Consider the following 17,026-nt stretch of genomic DNA (forward strand, 5'->3'; position numbering starts at 1 on the left):
AGGCATGATCATAACTCACTGCATCCTTGAACTCCTGGGCTCACACAGTCCTCCCACCTTAGCTCCCCAAGTAGCTGGGACAAAAGGTGCAAGCTACCACACCTGGCTATTGACAGTTTTTAGGAGTGCTATTCAGGTATGTAGTAGAATGCCCTGTACTGGAATTTGATGTTTTTCTCATAATTAGACTGGATCACAGCAGTAAAGTACCATTCTCATTATGTCATATCAAGGGTACATACTATCAAGATGACTTTTCACTCCCTTGGAAAAAATTTTTAATAAATAAATAAAAGATGACTTTTCACTGCTGATGTGGTCCCTAATCATTTGGCTGAGGTAGTTCGGTCAAGTTTCTCTACTGTAAAGTTACTCTTCACCTCCTTTTCCATACTACACTCTTTGAATGGAAGTTACTGTGTACAGCCCACAATTAATGAGCAAAGAATTATGCTCCACCTTAAGGTTGGAGCATCTACATAATTAATTTGAATTATTCTGCAGAGAAGATTGGTCTCTTCATTTATTAATTTAGTCAATCAGTTATTTATAGTGACATGGTCTCCTAGATATTTATTTTATGCTTTAAGTTATAATCCAATGTTATTTTATTTTGTTGCTCAAATTCTTCCAGTTTTGCCCATTGATTTAACATAATTTTTAATCCATTAAAAAATTAGTGTTAAGCTGGGTGCATGGCTCACACCTGTAAGACTAGTGCTTTAGGTGGCTGAGGCAGGAGAATCACTTGAGCCCAGGAGTTTGAAGTTACAGTGAGCTATAATCACGCCATTGCACTCCAGTCTGGGCAAAAAAGTGAGACTCTGTCTTAAAAAATATATATAATCTGAGATATGAAAATTATTAATAGAAACATTTCTTTTTGTGTACAAGTTTTAAAAAATCTATCTGTGATTATGTGAAACTTATTTTACATTAAATCTTAAAAAATAGGTAGAAGATTCCTAAGGTCCAAAATTGAAGAGGTAGAGGGGTGTATGGTGACAAGTTGCCTCCCCGTCCCAATCACATTCAACTCATTATTCTCCCTGGGAAATACCAATGTTAGCAATGTTACTGTATTTCCTTTTTAGAGATTTTTTTTCATATACAAGAAAATACATATACTTTCCCTTTTTTCTTCCTCTCACTTTTATATAAATAGTGTACATATCATGCCAGACCTGGCTGGTTTGTCCATAACATATCTTAAGAGATTGTTCTATATCAATATTTGGAACTTCTTCATTCTTCTTTGTGGCCAGAAGGTATTTTATTGTATTGGTCTCTTGCTGATTCTCATTAACATTTATATCCTTTCCAATTTTTTAAATATTACAAACAATGCTGGAATGAAAAGGCTTCTACTTATGCAATTTTGTACCTATGCATATCTCTGCAGGATAAATTTTCCAAAGAGGAATTTCTTGGTGAAAGGGTTTTATGATAACCTGACTTGTAAGTAAATAAAGTAAACCTAATGAAGAGTTTGAGATGCTCAAAATCAGGCTTTATTTAGGCCAGGAGTGGGTACTGAGAACGCTTCAAGGATGATGCAGGTTGGAACTCCAGGCATAGCATTTTGGAAAGTCAGGTAGCCCCATCAAGGAGTAGGGTGGATAAGGCAGGGTGGTAGAGTTCAGTGAATGGTCCCTAACATTTCTAACACCAGAAAATGATGAATTAATGGGTATCTGTTCTGTTCCCTACTGGCTTCTTTTATTAATAATATTATTTTATTTTTCCATAAGTTATTGGGGTACAGGTGGTATTTGGTTACATGAGTAAGTTCTTTAGTGGTGATTTGTGAAATCCTGGTGCAACCATCACCCAAGCAGTATACACTGCACCATATTTGTAGTCTTCTAACCCTCACCCCCCTCTCACTCTTCCCCCAAGTCCCCAAAGTCCATTGTATCATTCTTATTCCTTTGCATTCCCACAGCTTAGCTCCCACTTATCAGTGAGAACATACAATGTTTGGTTTTCCATTCCTGAGTTACCTCACTTAGAATAATAGTCTCCAATCTCATCTGGGTCATTGCAAATGCTGTTAATTCATTCCTCTTTTATGGCTGCATAGTATTCCACTGTATGTATGTATGTATGTGTGTGTGTGTGTGTATATATATATATATACTCACACACAATTTGTATATATATATATATACAGTTTCTTTATCCATTCATTGACTAATGGGCATTTGGGTTCGTTCCATGATTTTGCAATTGTGAATTGTGCTGCTATAAACATGCATGTGCAAGTGTTCTATTTGTATAATACCTTCTTTTTCTCTGGGTAGATACTCAGTAGTGGGATTGCTGGATCAAATGGCATTTCTTCTACCTTTAGTTCTTTAAGGAATCTTCATACTGTTTTCCATAGCAGCTGTACTAGTTTACATTCCCACCAGCAGTTTAGAAGTGTTCCCTGATTGCCGCATCCACACCAACATTACTGTTTGATTTTTTTGATTATAGTCATTCTTGCAGGAGTAAGGTGGGTATCACATTGTGGTTTTGACTTGCATTTCCCTGATCATTAGTGATGTTGAGCATATTTTCGTATGTTTGTTGGCCATTTGTATATCTTGTTTTGAGAACTGTCTATTCATGTCCTTAGCCCACCTTCTGATGGGATTTTTTTTTTTTTTTAACTGGTTTGTTTGAGTTTATTTTCAATTCTGGATATAAGTTCTTTGCCAGATTTACAAATTGTGAAGATTTTCTCTCACTCTGTGGGTTGTCAGTTTACTCTGCTGACTGTTCCTTTTGCTGTGCAAAAGCTCTTTAGTTTAATTAGGTCCCAGCTATTTATCTTTTTTTAAAATTGTATTTGCTTTCAGGTTTTTGGTCATGAAATCCTTGCCTACTGGCTTATTTCAATATTGCCAGATGCATATTTAGCCTAGTCAATAAAGAATTTGTAAGATGTTATTACCAAGTAAAATCTTTTTCAGGATCTTTTTAAAGTGAATAATTGGTATGGATATAACTAGCAACCAATAAGCAATGCTTTCTAATTTTTAAATAATAAGGCCAAAACATATTTTTAATACCCAGTGAGATGGTTAATATCGAGTGTCAACTTGATCGGACTGAAGGATGCAAAGTATTGTTCCTATGTGTGTCTGTGAGGGTGTTGCCAAAGGAGATTAATATTTGAGTCAGTGGGCTGGAAGAGGCAGACCCACCCTCAATCTGGGTGGGCATCATCAAATCAGCTGCCACTGTGGCTAGGATAAAGCAGTCAGAAGAAAGTGGAATGAGCAGACTTGCTGAGTCTTCCAACCTTTCTCTTTCTCCCATGCTGGATGCTTCATGCCTTCAAAGATCAGACTCCAAGTTCTTCAACTTTGGGAGTCTTGGACTCACACCAGTGGTTTGCCAGGGGCTCTTGGGCCTTTGTCACAGACATAAGGCTGCACTGTCGGCTTCCCTGGTTTTGAGGTTTTGGGACTTGGACTGGCTTCCTTGCTCCTCAGCTTGCAGATGGCCTGTTGTGGAACTTCACATTGTGATTGTGTGAGTCAGTACTCCTTAATGCACTCCCCTTCTTATATACATCTATCTCATTAGTTCTTTCCGTCTAGGGAACCCTGACTAAAACACTCAGTATATTACCTTGCATTACATGGTATGAGGAAGTATTATGTCTTATGACTGGTTTCTATTTGTAACCTAAAGCCAACAGAGACTGCTTTTATATATAGATGTTCCTTAAGAAAGCAGCACTAGAGATATGCTGTTGGATAAGTCTGAATGATTAAAGTGGATTCATTGCTCTGCCCTTGACATTATACTCCCAAAGATTCTACCACTCCACCTGGTTTCTGTACCAGTATTTCTGAAGCGTAGTCCTTGGCACCTCCATTCTATTCCTGATCTCCTTTTCTTCCTGAACTCCTCCTTTGCCTATGCTACCTGTATCCTACTCCCTCAGTCACCTACCTCCAAGTATCCAATCACAACCTGTCCTCTTGTTTTTCACTCTGCCAAATGAAAGGAAATCTTGTTTTCAGGCAGATGAAGGATTATTTGAAGAAATATGCTAAACAACTCATCATTTCTTCCTTTCTTTTTAATAATATGACTCCATACATCAATGTTAGACCAAGAAGACAAAGCCAAGTGAGACTGTCAGGAAAAGTGGCCCTTCTACAAGTGTTCCCACACTTCATTAGTAACAAAACATCAGCCAGACCAGAAACAAAGAATGGTCAAGAGAGGCTGGTTTTTTTCACTGTTGTTTATATTAATTAGTATATGAGATGGTTTTGCAATGTGTTCACAAGTCTTTGATACTTTTTCTTTCAAGAGCTGTAAGGTTCTTCTCCTCCACTTCAGTGTGGGTTGGATTAATAACTCTTCATCCAAATAGAATATCATAGAAGTGATTGTGTGTGATTTCCACAACTACATTATGGAAAGATGCCATGGCTTCCTCCTTGCTCTTTTGCTTGGATCATTTCTTAGGGAAGCCAGCTGCCAAGACATTTCAATTGTGAGGACATTAAGTGAGCCCTCTAGACAGGGACTGAGGCCTTTACTGAGAGCCATGTGGGTGAGCCATCTGAGAACCACCATCTAGACCCAGGCAAGCCTTCAGATGACTGCAGCCATGACTCGCATCTTGACTACAACCTCACGAGAGTCCCTGAGCCAAAACTGCTCAGCTAAGCTGTTCCTGACTTACAGAAACTGTGACATGGTAAGTGTTTCACTTTTTTTTAACTGCTAAGCTTTGAGGTAATTTGTTACATGGCAGTAGATAACTAGTAATTACAATATTACATTTATGGTGTGAGGAAATTTTTAAAAAAATTTTAAAAATTAGATTTTTTAAAACAATCTAACAAGACAGTTTCACTAGCAACAAATAGAGATGCAACTCAATGTAAAGGCTACTCTGCATATCCATTAAAATGAGCAAATAACATAAAACTCACTCTTGCTATGGCTTTCAGAAGACATGCTTGCTGATGGCACTTTAACATGATTCAATTTTTCTGAAGTACAAGTTGGTAAATGTAACAAAAGCTATAAAACAGCAGCTGGGAAAATAGCCAAGAAATAAAAGAACCTTGTAATTATTTTTACAAGATATTTATATCTTCTTGCTGCTATTGTAATTTGAGAAAAAAAGATATATAAGTACTACAATATTTGTAATAGTGAGAAATGACTCAATGTCAAAGAGGAAAGAAATAGCTAAACAAACTGCCATATATTAATCATGGTAGACCTGGCTATAAACAATGTAAAAAAGGAAAATTATTTTAATATATGGGATATGCTATTAAATAAAATAGTATAGAAGGTAAAATAAAATATGCATGCTGATTAGACTTATGCACCCAAAAGTTAAAAGGGAATTTATGGGATTGGAAATGATTAAAATCTATTACTCATTAGGTTATATCTTCTGAGAATGTGTTTGAATTGCTGAAAGAAAATTTATTAAAAAGCAAAACTAGCACCAATCTTCATCTTCAGATAATGCTTTAACTAAAAGATACATATGACCAGGAAAAAAACTGTATATTTTAGACTTTTATGTTTCCTTCCCTAGCCTTATGTTAAATAAAGTAATTCTAATATAGTCTCTCCTTAGCTATTAAGAATAAAAGCACTGGTAGATCTAGCCCCTTTTATGTTGCAATCAAGCATAGTAAACTTTCCTAAATCATAACTGGCCCACACCTGTGTCAGTGTCACCTTTGGCCCACAGGCGAACAGAAAAGCTACAGGTGAGAGATGGTTGGTCACAGCTGGGAGTTCCCTCTTGTCTTCCTGCTATGGGTGGGAACAGGCAACCAGTTTCCTGGAGGAGGGGCCTCCTGCCTGAAAAGTCATTCACCCAGAACACTGGGCAAAGAAGCTGGTTAAAAACAAAATAAAATTTATTGCTTCAAGTCAAATGAATGCTAATAATGATTTTTTAGATAATTTAAAACTTAACTTATTTAGGACCTGGCGGTAGACTGCAGAGAAGGGAAATGGCATTGAAGCAAAAGTCTGGTCTACAAATAATTTTTCAACTGCTCCACTTTTAGTCATCTAAAGACCTAAACTTTATCCGGAACTCAGTATAGAATTCCAGTTCAAATGTAAAAAAAAATAGTGATATATTAAACAACAAAATAGGTTAGCAATTATGTACAATATGGTTTTGGTTTTGTTATAAGTTTTGATAGTGTGTATATACAACAAAATATTATCAGTGGTTGCTTGAGGTAGCAAAATTAGGGACAGTTTTCTTCTTCTTTTTATCTGTGTTATTTATTTTTCTTTACAATGAACATGTATTATTTGTATAACTATAAAGTTTCTTTCAGATGCAAAAATAGATGTAAAATTTATAAAAACACAACCTTTTATCAACTGACTTTAGTTTCGGGCCTCTAAAATGCAATAAGCACAAAGCACTTAAGAATCTTTCATTGTTTTTTGAGACACATAAATTACTTGTGTTTAGTGCTGAGTATATTTCGTTGTTGTTTTTAAATTTTCTTACAACTGTTCATCATGTAAAACATATGTGAGAAATTCCTTTTAACTTGAATAATTTGTTAATCAAAATAATCCATTTCCTAAACCTACCAGATAATGGCAGTATTTATGTGGTACCATCCCACAACACAAAATATTTATTTGTTTCTCTTCATATTAACTTTCTATTTCCTTTTAGGAACACCAACAATCCAGCTTCCATCATAAGCCAGTATCTAAATGCTGTGTCTTTCAATTTACAAGGAATAAGGATTTTCTTTTACTCAGTTCAAGTGAATAAAGACATAAGGAGTTTTGAAACTGAGAAAGTACCTCACAAAAGACTCCAAAACTGAATTTGAGTCATAAATGTACCAAAATAACAGGAAAAACATTAACTAGGGAAGCCTGAAGAGCCCTGCCTGTGTCCAGAATGCTGAGATCACCAGGCGATACTACTCCACCTGCTCTGCCACTCTGCTTCTCCAGGTGTCCTTGAGGAAGCTTTTAGCAGGAAAACACCTAGACCCAAGAGACCACAAGAGGGTGTAAGGTGACACATACAAGAATATAGGGTAATGGTCAAGTGATAATACAACTTCTGCATGCAAATGTTTGTCTTTGCCCCGTGTCCAAGGAATTAATCTGTTTCCCTTCTCAAAGAATCACAGGCTGTTTGTGGGATTAGGAATATTAGTGATCTCAGAGTTAGTGGCCACATGCAGATGTTTTCCTTTACTAAAAATCTGAGAAACTTCTTAAATAAATACATCTTATGGTATAAGAATATAACTGCAATTCTTTATTATCTATGCTACGGTATGTGTGTGTTTGGAGGTGGGGTGTGTGTGTAGAATGGAGTGATGTAAAATATCAATAACACTTGATATGGTTTGGCTCTGCATCCCCACACAAATTTCATCTCCAATTGTAATGCCCATGTGTTGGAGGATGGGCCTGGTTCATGGGGGTGGACTTCCTGGTTGCTGTTTTCTTAATAGCGAGTTCTCACCGGATCTGATGGTTTAAAGTGTGTGGCACTTCCTTTCTCTCTCTCTCCCTCTCTCCTGCTCTGCCATGTTTAAGATGTGCCTGCTTCCCCTTCGCCTTCCACCATGATTGTAAGTTTCCTGAGGCCTCCCAGCCATGCGTCCTATACAGCCTGCAGAACTGTGAGTCACTTAAACCTCGTTCTTTATAGCAGTGTGAGAATGGACTAATACAACCCTGATGATTAAAACCTCAAATAATGCAGATTATAACAAGCAGCAAGTAAACTTGAGTTTCAACCCCTTTGTCAGTTACTGATTGAATTTTACAATTAGCTAATAAGAACAAAGATCAGAAGAGAAAATGCTTGTGTAAGATCATACATATTAGATTCACTGCTCCTGGAAGATATGTGTACACCCAAAATTTGAAAAGTAGTTCTAGGACTCAGCTTTCCCAATAATTTATGACAGGTATCAGGAATCTTGCCCAAGAAATCTAGGGCAATATTTTGTGATCTTTCTATAATGCATGGAAAGATGGCTCCACAGGTAGGTTAATAACATATTTCTATAAAACATTACTTAGTTAATATGCCCCTTAGGAGTCCAGAGTTAGTCATTATTGTGAGAATATATGGTCTACACATAAAGCAAAATCAGCCTTCTGTTCTCCCCCACTCTCCATTTGCAGCTACTTATTAGTAATATTATGCATTTTAGCACTGTCTGTCCTGAAGATCTGAGGCTAATTTGATGCTATTGATATGTTTTTCTCTTTCCTTCTCTCTCCTTTCCCCAGAAAAATCAAGGTTCACAAAGGTTTTATATTTGGCATATAACCTATTAGGGTCAAACTAGGTGGAATACGAAGAACAGTCACCCAACATACAAACACTGTAAAGGCATGGCTATTCCTGTGGCCCTTTCCAGGAAGAAAAATCCATGTGACTATTCCTGGACCATTAGTGCAGGCAAAGCTGTCAGAGCAGAAAAAATACTCATTTTGTTCTTTTAAAAGTCAGTTTTAATCAGAAACTCTGAATACTGTACTCCAATCTGAACACCCTTATGCAATTCAGCAAGTCTTGAGAAGTTCTCAGTCCTCAAGTAACTAAGAAAATGGGACTATTTCTGGGCCATTAGCAGGGTCATATAATGAATTCCTTGTCTTACCCCTACCTTGACTGGCCCATTCTCTTAGGCAGTGCGACCCATTGTGGAATGGTGGCATGTCACTTGGTTCACTATATTTATGTCCCTGAAGTGCTTCCCTAGTTGACACCAAAGGATAAGAATTCAGTAGAAGCTGATTGTATTTTGGGACATAAATAGCAAAAACCTTTACATCCTGTAAGATTAACAATTGTAGTTTTAGAAAAAGTGATGGTACAGAAATACCTGTTAATAGTTACTAGATTTGGGAATGTTTGCTGTTCTAAAAAGAAGAGGAGGCAAGGAAAGGAAAAAGAAGGAAGGAAAGAAAGGAGAGTACATGGAAGAAGTAGGCACTTTCAAAACAGAGTCCAGGCTTTGGCCCCAACAGGCATTTGAAAAATATTTCTTCTTGTCTAGCCCTTTTCTTTTTAAATTGAGACCTAATTTACATATAGTAAAGCCTTTACAAAGCACACAACAAGTCTTAAAAGTAGAAAAGAGGGGCATCATCAGGCTGCACACACCAGATGCATGTGACTGAGGTGTTAAGCAGGAACTAGCAGTAGTGGCCACAGCAACCAGGGCAGCATGAGCAGCGCTGGGCTCCTGCGGCCTACCCAAGGGGAGGTGCATTCCTGCCAGCCTCTGGTGGCCTTCACCATTTGCTGGCACCCGCTGTGCACCACTCCACCCATCCAAGCTGTTGCCAAGGAGTTCTTCCTGGGCAAAAGTGAGAAGGAAGCACAATAAAGGTTCTTGCCCGCGGCTCTCTCCCCCTCCCTCTGCTTACTGACCCCTGCCCCCCACCCCGCCCTGGTGCTTCCCTGTGGGGCCCTGTGTGTTGTATGCCTGTCCTCTTGGGAAATGTGGGCAACAAATTATCTTTTCAGTTGTACGATACTTGTTTCCTGACCTGTTGGCCTTCTTATACCTCACATTTTATATCAACCCTAAATATTTAGACCAGCCTGAATGACAAGACACTTTGGACACTTAAAGGTGAACAAATGAAGAATATAAGAACTGTACACCTTTTCCCAATGTACTTAACCAGTTTTGTATGTTAAAGCATAAGAGTTTCTTTCAGGTGATGGGGAAGGCTAGCAGCTGTTGAGTGGGATCTACTGAAGGCAAAGGCTTCACTGTGATGATGGAGCCCTGCACCTCAGGTTTCCTGTATAGCCCAGGATTCAGTACCAGGCCATGGTATCATCAAATTTTTGTTCTAACAAGGACTGGATGTGGTCTGCCTCATCCAGTGGACACCGGGAGCTCTGTCTTTCAGGAGTCTTGGTGATCAGAGAACAGCTCCCAGTATGGCCTTCGTGTCTTTTCCTGACCAGTGCTGATCCATACGTGTTCCATGATGTGCTCTAGTATAGGCCTCTCCCTGGGGTTGGAAATAGGTGTATGAAGCTTTCTGGTTCTATAGAAAGGAAGAGTGAAGAGCGGGATCTTGTATAATTGTTCACACAGTATCAGCTTCCTCATCGCCACAAAGGTCTGCCCTACAAATGGCAGGCCTTGGTTACTGTGGTGTGAAGAATGACTTTCCAGCTGCACACGTCCATGGGAGCCCATCATATGTTTGGCCACGGAAGAGTTCAGGATAGCATAAAAGGGACTACCACCGAAGGTGCCCAACTTCTGGCATACAGTGAACCTGGTATGAAGTCCAAAGTCTGTTATTTTTACATTGTGATGGGCCACAAGGTAGTTCTTGGGCTTCAGGTCCCTGTGAATATCTGCCTTCTGTTGCTGGTACTAGAGGGCTGATACTATCTGCTAAAACTTGCTTCAGGCCTCTTCTGCTTTCATGTAGCCCAGCTCTAGGTTGTAGTAGACCAGCTCTGCTCTGCTGGCGTACTCTATGGCTAAGAACAGAGTGTCTGTGGTGTCCAAAGAGCTTGATGACCTTGGGGTCACCCCATGGAATAGACTCTCGAGGCAGGAGGAGTTCTGCTGCCCTTTTGGGATGGTCACAGCCACCTGGGTCCCAGTGAGAAGGTGCTTGGTGAACTTCATTCACCTTGGCGAAGTTGTCCTGGCTGATGATCTCAAGGTGCCTATACTGATAGGCATCAGGAGAGACGGTCGTAAGGCCCTGTTGCAAGGTACAGAGCCTTCTAGCTACGAATCCTGAGAATGCTACCCATAAAAACGTTGCTGACTGTGAAGACGAAAGAACACAGCTGGAGTTGCTCTGCAGACCTCTGTGTCCGACCTGCAATGCCAGTGACTATGTGCCTAGCCAACTTCACCCGGGCTGGAGCTGGGTGCTGGATAATGGCACCAGGAACCACCTCTCCCGACCTCTTGGCTCTGCTTACTTCCCTCTGTGTTGGTGTCATTCTCGGGTGGGCTTTCCTTTCAAGGCGACAAGATGTCACCATCCACTCCAGCAACCTAACAGAAATAGAGCTTCTCCTCCCCCAGGGTTCCAACCCCGAGGTCTGACCTTTGGCACCTGATTGGTCATGTGCCCAGACCTTAGCCAATCACTGTGGCTGAAGAAAATGGGCTCTGCTGATTGGCCAGGTCAAGGTCATGTGTCCTCCAAGACAGAGGAACTGCTCACCTGCTTCCAGTGGGAGAGGGTGTGACACCTGAGAGAGCAGGTTCAGGGTCGAGCCTCAGTCCTCTGTTCATTTCCTGGATATGCCTGCTCATGTCCTCCTCCCATGCCACTGTCTTCTATGTACACAAGAACCCATGGCAGCATCTTTTCCCTCTCCTGCCGCCTCCTTCACAGGCCCCATTTTATGCATAATACAAAGGAGCAGAGCTTCCTGCTTGAAAGTAGGATTTGGTTCACTCCCAGCTTCAAAACCTGTTCCTGTGTACTGTTGTAAGTAGCCAGTCAGTATGCATCTACCATGTGCAAAGCCCTCTCTAGGTGCTGATCCAGGGATCTATAGGACTGATGACATTGCTGTCCTCAAGGAGCTGACACTGCAGCGTGAGTGGACAAATTCAGAGGGCAAATCCTGATCAGGGTTCCCTTTTCCAGCACACATTCACTGAGGACCTACTGCATGCTGGGCCTGCTCCACACACGGAAGCACGGCAGGTAGTGAAGCAGGCAGAGGTCTTCATTCTTATGAGATGACAGCCTTGCGGGGGAGACAGAAAAAACAGAAGCAAAACATAAACAAAGCTAATTAGCCTCAGCCCAGGTTATCAAGCTGTTGAATTCAGCAAATTGTATTCCAGTGATTCAATATGAAAACAGAGGCCCTAGCTAAGTGGTGTCTCATTCTTGGAGACCCAGCTCAGACGTCACCTACTTCATGAGGCCCTGCTGGATCCTCACCACTCCCCCAGGCCCTTTGGCCTTACTTGGGACCCCTCAGTGCTGTGATCACACTTTGAAGACTTCTCTAGCCTGTGAGTTGTGTGAGAACACTGAGGTAGATGCAGAAAGGGGCTCAGAGTGTGATGATGAGTAAGTCTGAATAAATGAAAGGATCAATCCCCACCCACCCCCCCAAAAAAAATGTAGAAAATAGGAGTCAAGCTTGGTAGCTAGAGATCAAGAAGTGTTATTTTCACATCATGAAGGAGGAATAGTCAGATCAATAATTTTTAATCCAATTCAGTGACTTCATTGTGACCAAATTTAGCAGAAATTGGATAAACCTTACTGCATGGTTCCATTTAGATTTTTCCAATTCATGAGTGACAATAGCATTATACACACACACACACACACACACACACACACACACACACACCCCTCACCTCTCCAAAGCCTGATTCCTTCAGAGCTCTGTCTGAGTTTAGTTCCAGCCAACATCAGAGCTTCTAATTTGACTGGTGTTAGTTAATATGACTTCAATTAGACATAATTCTGTTTAATGGCATATCATAATAGCTAATGATAACTACAAGAGATAAATGATCTTTTTCATTTGAAATGAGAATCCCAGGCATCTTTCTTGTGTAGAAGCATAATAAAAATTATTTAGCTTTATCAGTAAATTTTTATCAGCACCTTTTAAATCAAGTAGATTTCTTTGCTTTTTGTATAGATGGAAATTTAAGTGAACTGTATATTTTAAATGGTGTTAAAAATAATAATACCAAGTGTTTATTGAGGATCTACTATGTGCCAGGCATTTTCTATGAACTTTGAACAGGTATGAATTCATTTTATCCTCTCAGAAAACCCATTTTCTATTGCTATTAATATTATTTCAATGTAAATGACAAAGCTAAGAAGTCGAAGGTCTTGTCCAAATCAGGTCAGGAGCCAGGCAACCTAGATTCTTTGCCGTGAGCTTAAGTACTTACATTATCCTATCTTTCACTAAACATTTTTAATTTGTTTTGATGTTGACAAACCCACGTACACACAGCAGCACTGCTAAGTAAAACAGCTTGTACAGACATTTCATTTACACTCTAGATTCAGTGCCACCATGAACCTAGATGGTCATTACAGGAATGCAGTGATTTAATTACAAAACCAGGCCGGATGCCATGGCTCACACTTGTAACTCAGCACTTTTCGAGGCTGAGGCAGGCCAATCGCTTGAGGCCAGGAATTCAAAACCAGTCCGGTGAACATGGCAAAAACCCATCTCTCCTAAAAATACAAAAATTAGGCTGGACAAAATGGCTCATACATGTAATTCCAGCACTTTGGGAGGCCGAGGCGGGTGTATTACCAGAGGTCAGGAGCTTGAGACCAGCCTGGCCAACATGGTGAAACCCTGTCACTACTAAAAATATAAAAAATTAGCTGGGCATGCTGGTGGATGCCTGTAATCCCAGCTACTCAGGAGGCTGAGGCAGGGGGATCACTAGAACTGGGGAGGCGGAGGTTTCAGTGAGCCAAGATCGTACCACTCCAGCCTGGGTAACAAGAGCAAATTCCACCAAAAAAAAAAAAAAAACTAAACTAAAATTAGCTGGATGTGGTGGTACACGCTGTAATCCCAGCTACTCCAGAGGCTGAGACAGGAGAATTGCTTGAACCTGGGAGGTGGAGGTTGCAGTGAGTCGAGATTATACCACTACACTCCAGCTGGGCGACACAGGGAGAGTCTGTCTCAAAAAAGAAAGAAAGAAGAAAGAAATTAGCCAGGTGTGGTCTCACACTGTAATCCCAGTTACTCAGGAGGCTGAGGCACGAGAATTGCTTGAACCTGGAAGGTGGAGGTTGCGGTGAGTCGAGATGATGCCACTGCACTCCAGTCTGGGCAACAGAGGGAGATTCTGCCTCAAAAAAAAAAAAAAAAAAATTTACAAAACCAGGGTATTTTGAGGGTCAGAAGAAATGGAGAAACACTTCTACATTTTACCTAATTCTTAATTCTTATCAACTAAATCAGCCCCTCCAACAAAGCTTTTTTCCCTCACTGTAGATGTCCAATCTTATCACCTTATCCAGCTTATTGAGTCAACATTCCTGATATGCTCAATATGCAACTAAGATATTACAATAGTTTAACTTATCTCTGCTTCTAGTTTATCTCCTTTACTGCAGCAAGAAGAATCTTTGTTTCACCCCAGCTTATATGTCACTCTCCTGCACTGAACCTTCAATGGCTTCCTATTGCCTGGATCAGTGGTTCTCAGATTTATACAGGAACTTAATGTGGTGATGGCTGCATTAAGTGTGATTATACTAAAAATTATTGAATTTTATGTTTAAAATAGGTGAATTGTATGGTATGTGTAAAGTTATTTTTTAAGATGTATAGGGAGAGCTGGGGATGGTGGCTGATACCTGTAATCCCAGCACTATGGGAGGCTGAGGCTGGAGGATTGCCTAAGTTCAGGAGTTGATGACTAGCCTGGGCAACATAGTGAGACCTCATCTCTACAAAAAAATTTTAAAATTAGGTGGGTGTGGTGGTGTGTGCCTATAGTTCTAGCTACTCCAGAAGCTGAGGTGGGAGGATGGCTTGAGTCCCGGAGGTCAATACTGCAGTGAGCTGAGATTGCACCACTGCATTCCAGCCTGGGTGACAGCAGGAGACCCTGTCTCAACAACAAGAAAAAATATGTACGGGGCGCCAGATGTGGTGGCTCACACATAATTCCAGTGCTTGGGGAAGCTGAGGCCAGGAGTTTGAGACCCAGACTGGGCAACATAGCCTGGGTAACATAGAGACCCTGTCTCAAAAAAAAAAAAAAAATAGCTGGGTGTGATGGTGTGCACCCATAGTCCCAGCTACTAAAGAGGCTGAGGTGGGAGGATCTCTTGAGCCCAGGACTTTGAAGTTACGGTGAGCTATGATTGTACACTGCCCTCTAGCTTGGGTGACCAAGTGAGACCCTGCCTCAAAAAAAACCAAAAATATACAAAGGAATCAAGGTGTCTGGAATTCATAGCATGCTATGTGTAACACACTGACATGTTGAACTATAAGCAATTTTACTAGCATAAAACAAGATTACAGTATATGTACTTCATATTTACAGTATATTTATTACATTAAAATTCATTGCTTTATGACTACAACAAAAAGTGTCGAGCACCTTTTGCAGCCATCACTGAAGCGAGAGTGGCCAAAGTGAAATTCAATGCTTTTGTGACTTCTGACAGAAGCAAGAACTGCAAAAGGCATTTCAATGCACTTTCCCACATTCACAGGAAGATTATGTCTTCCCCTCTTTCCAAAGAACTAAGACAGAAGTACGATGTTTGATCCATGACCATCCAAAAGGACGATGAAGTTCAGCTTGTGCAAGGACATCATAAAGGTCGGCAAATTGGCAACATAGTCCAGGTTTACAGGAAGAAATATGTCATCTACATTGAACAGGCGCAGCAGCAAAAGGCTAATGGTACAACTGTCCATGTAGGCATTCACCCCAGCAAAGTGGTTATCACTAGGCTAAAAGTGGACAAAGACCATAAAAAGATCCATAAACAGAAATCCAAATCTCACCAAATAGGAAAGAAAAAGGGCAAATACAAGAAAGAAACCACTGAGAAGATACAGGAATAAAGGAATCTTATATACAAGCTTTCATACAACTGCTGAAATGAAAGAAAAAGAAGTGTTGAGCTAAGCTTATCAACAATATCTAATCAATGTCTAATGGTTGCCTTTAAAATGAAATTGCCATTTGTTAAATTACTTTGTTGCCTACCACTATTTGCTAGCAAATAAGCATTAACAACACAGAAGACCTAAGAAAAATTTGACAGAGAAACTATAAAATTAAGCACATTTAATCTAATACTTTTTTTTTTTTGTCTTCAAATTAAGACGTCAGGAAAACATCTGGATTTGGAATAACACTATGTTTTTCTAGGAGGAGTTTTTACAGTCCCTGGCTTCCTAGAAAATGCCTGTATTTTCTGAGGTCAAAAAGACCCTTCTTTCAACCTAGTCTTAAATGACCTTTCCATCTTCATCTCTTTTTGCCCTGCCTCACTTCTGCCACACTGTGTGGCTCAGTATCCCCTAAACCACTCTGTGGTTTTGGTCATGTCCCTTCCCTCTTCCAGGATATTCTTCCAGAACTCTTTTCTCCACTTCACCCTTCAAAACTCACATAAGTTCCTTTTTGCCTCCTGACCTCCCCAATCCAGAAAAGCACCAACAGAGCAGGAAATAGGCATATTCTACTAAATGTTGTATTTCCAGCATAAACATAGAGACTGGCACACAGAAAATGCTTCATAAATGTCCCCTTCTTTGTATTCTCAGAGTCTTGACACACATCTGTGCACTTACCTCACTGTGCTAGAAGCAATTTTCAGTGACCCAACCCTCACATCTCCTTCCCTAGTAGACTATGAGCTCTTGAAGGCAGGAAGTATGTCTTTATCACATAGTAGATGCTTCATAAATATTTGGGAAATCTAGATGAAATGAAAACATATTCACTAATCTCCAAATGTTCAAAATATTCAGGAATATTGAGACATACAATATACCTAAATACTATGTGGCAAAAATTATAAATGAGGTATGTACATAGTATTAGGAAAATTCTGATGAAGGAGCTATACAGCTTCTGGCTTGGAGGTGTTTGTCCTGGAATCTTCATATAGGCTGTGACATTTAAGCTGTCCTTTGAGGAATAAGATTACTAGGAAAATAGAAAAAAATGATTTTCTAAGTAGAAGAAATTCAGCACAAGACAGAAACTGAGAGGTTAGGGGCAGTAGCATCCCAATGGGTCTGATGAAGCTTCAGTTTGGGGTTCACGGCAGGGAGTGGCTGGCAAAAAGCTGGGAAAGTACCCTAGTTCTGGCAGCCCTCCTGGCCTGGACTTTACAACATGAGCAAGAGAGTGTCAGGATCAGATCTGTGTTTTAATCTCCTCTCTACACCCTCTTCTCCCCTGACTCCTCCCAACATAACATATTGACCATGTAAAAGAGTTGATCAGAGGCAGCATGATGATTCATCATAAGAATC

General features: G+C 40.2%; 1 pseudogene; it reads left to right on the plus strand.

Moving 5' to 3' along the window:
* The first annotated feature begins 11,504 nt into the window (after positions 1–11,504).
* Positions 11,505–15,601, plus strand: LOC135269494 (large ribosomal subunit protein uL24-like; annotated as a pseudogene).
* Positions 15,602–17,026: the final 1,425 nt, after the last annotated feature.

This window comes from Aotus nancymaae, unplaced genomic scaffold, assembly GCF_030222135.1.
Source record: "Aotus nancymaae isolate 86718 unplaced genomic scaffold, 86718_ANA_hifiasm-v0.15.2.pri h1tg000006l, whole genome shotgun sequence".
In the NCBI taxonomy this organism is placed as follows: domain Eukaryota; kingdom Metazoa; phylum Chordata; class Mammalia; order Primates; family Aotidae; genus Aotus; species Aotus nancymaae.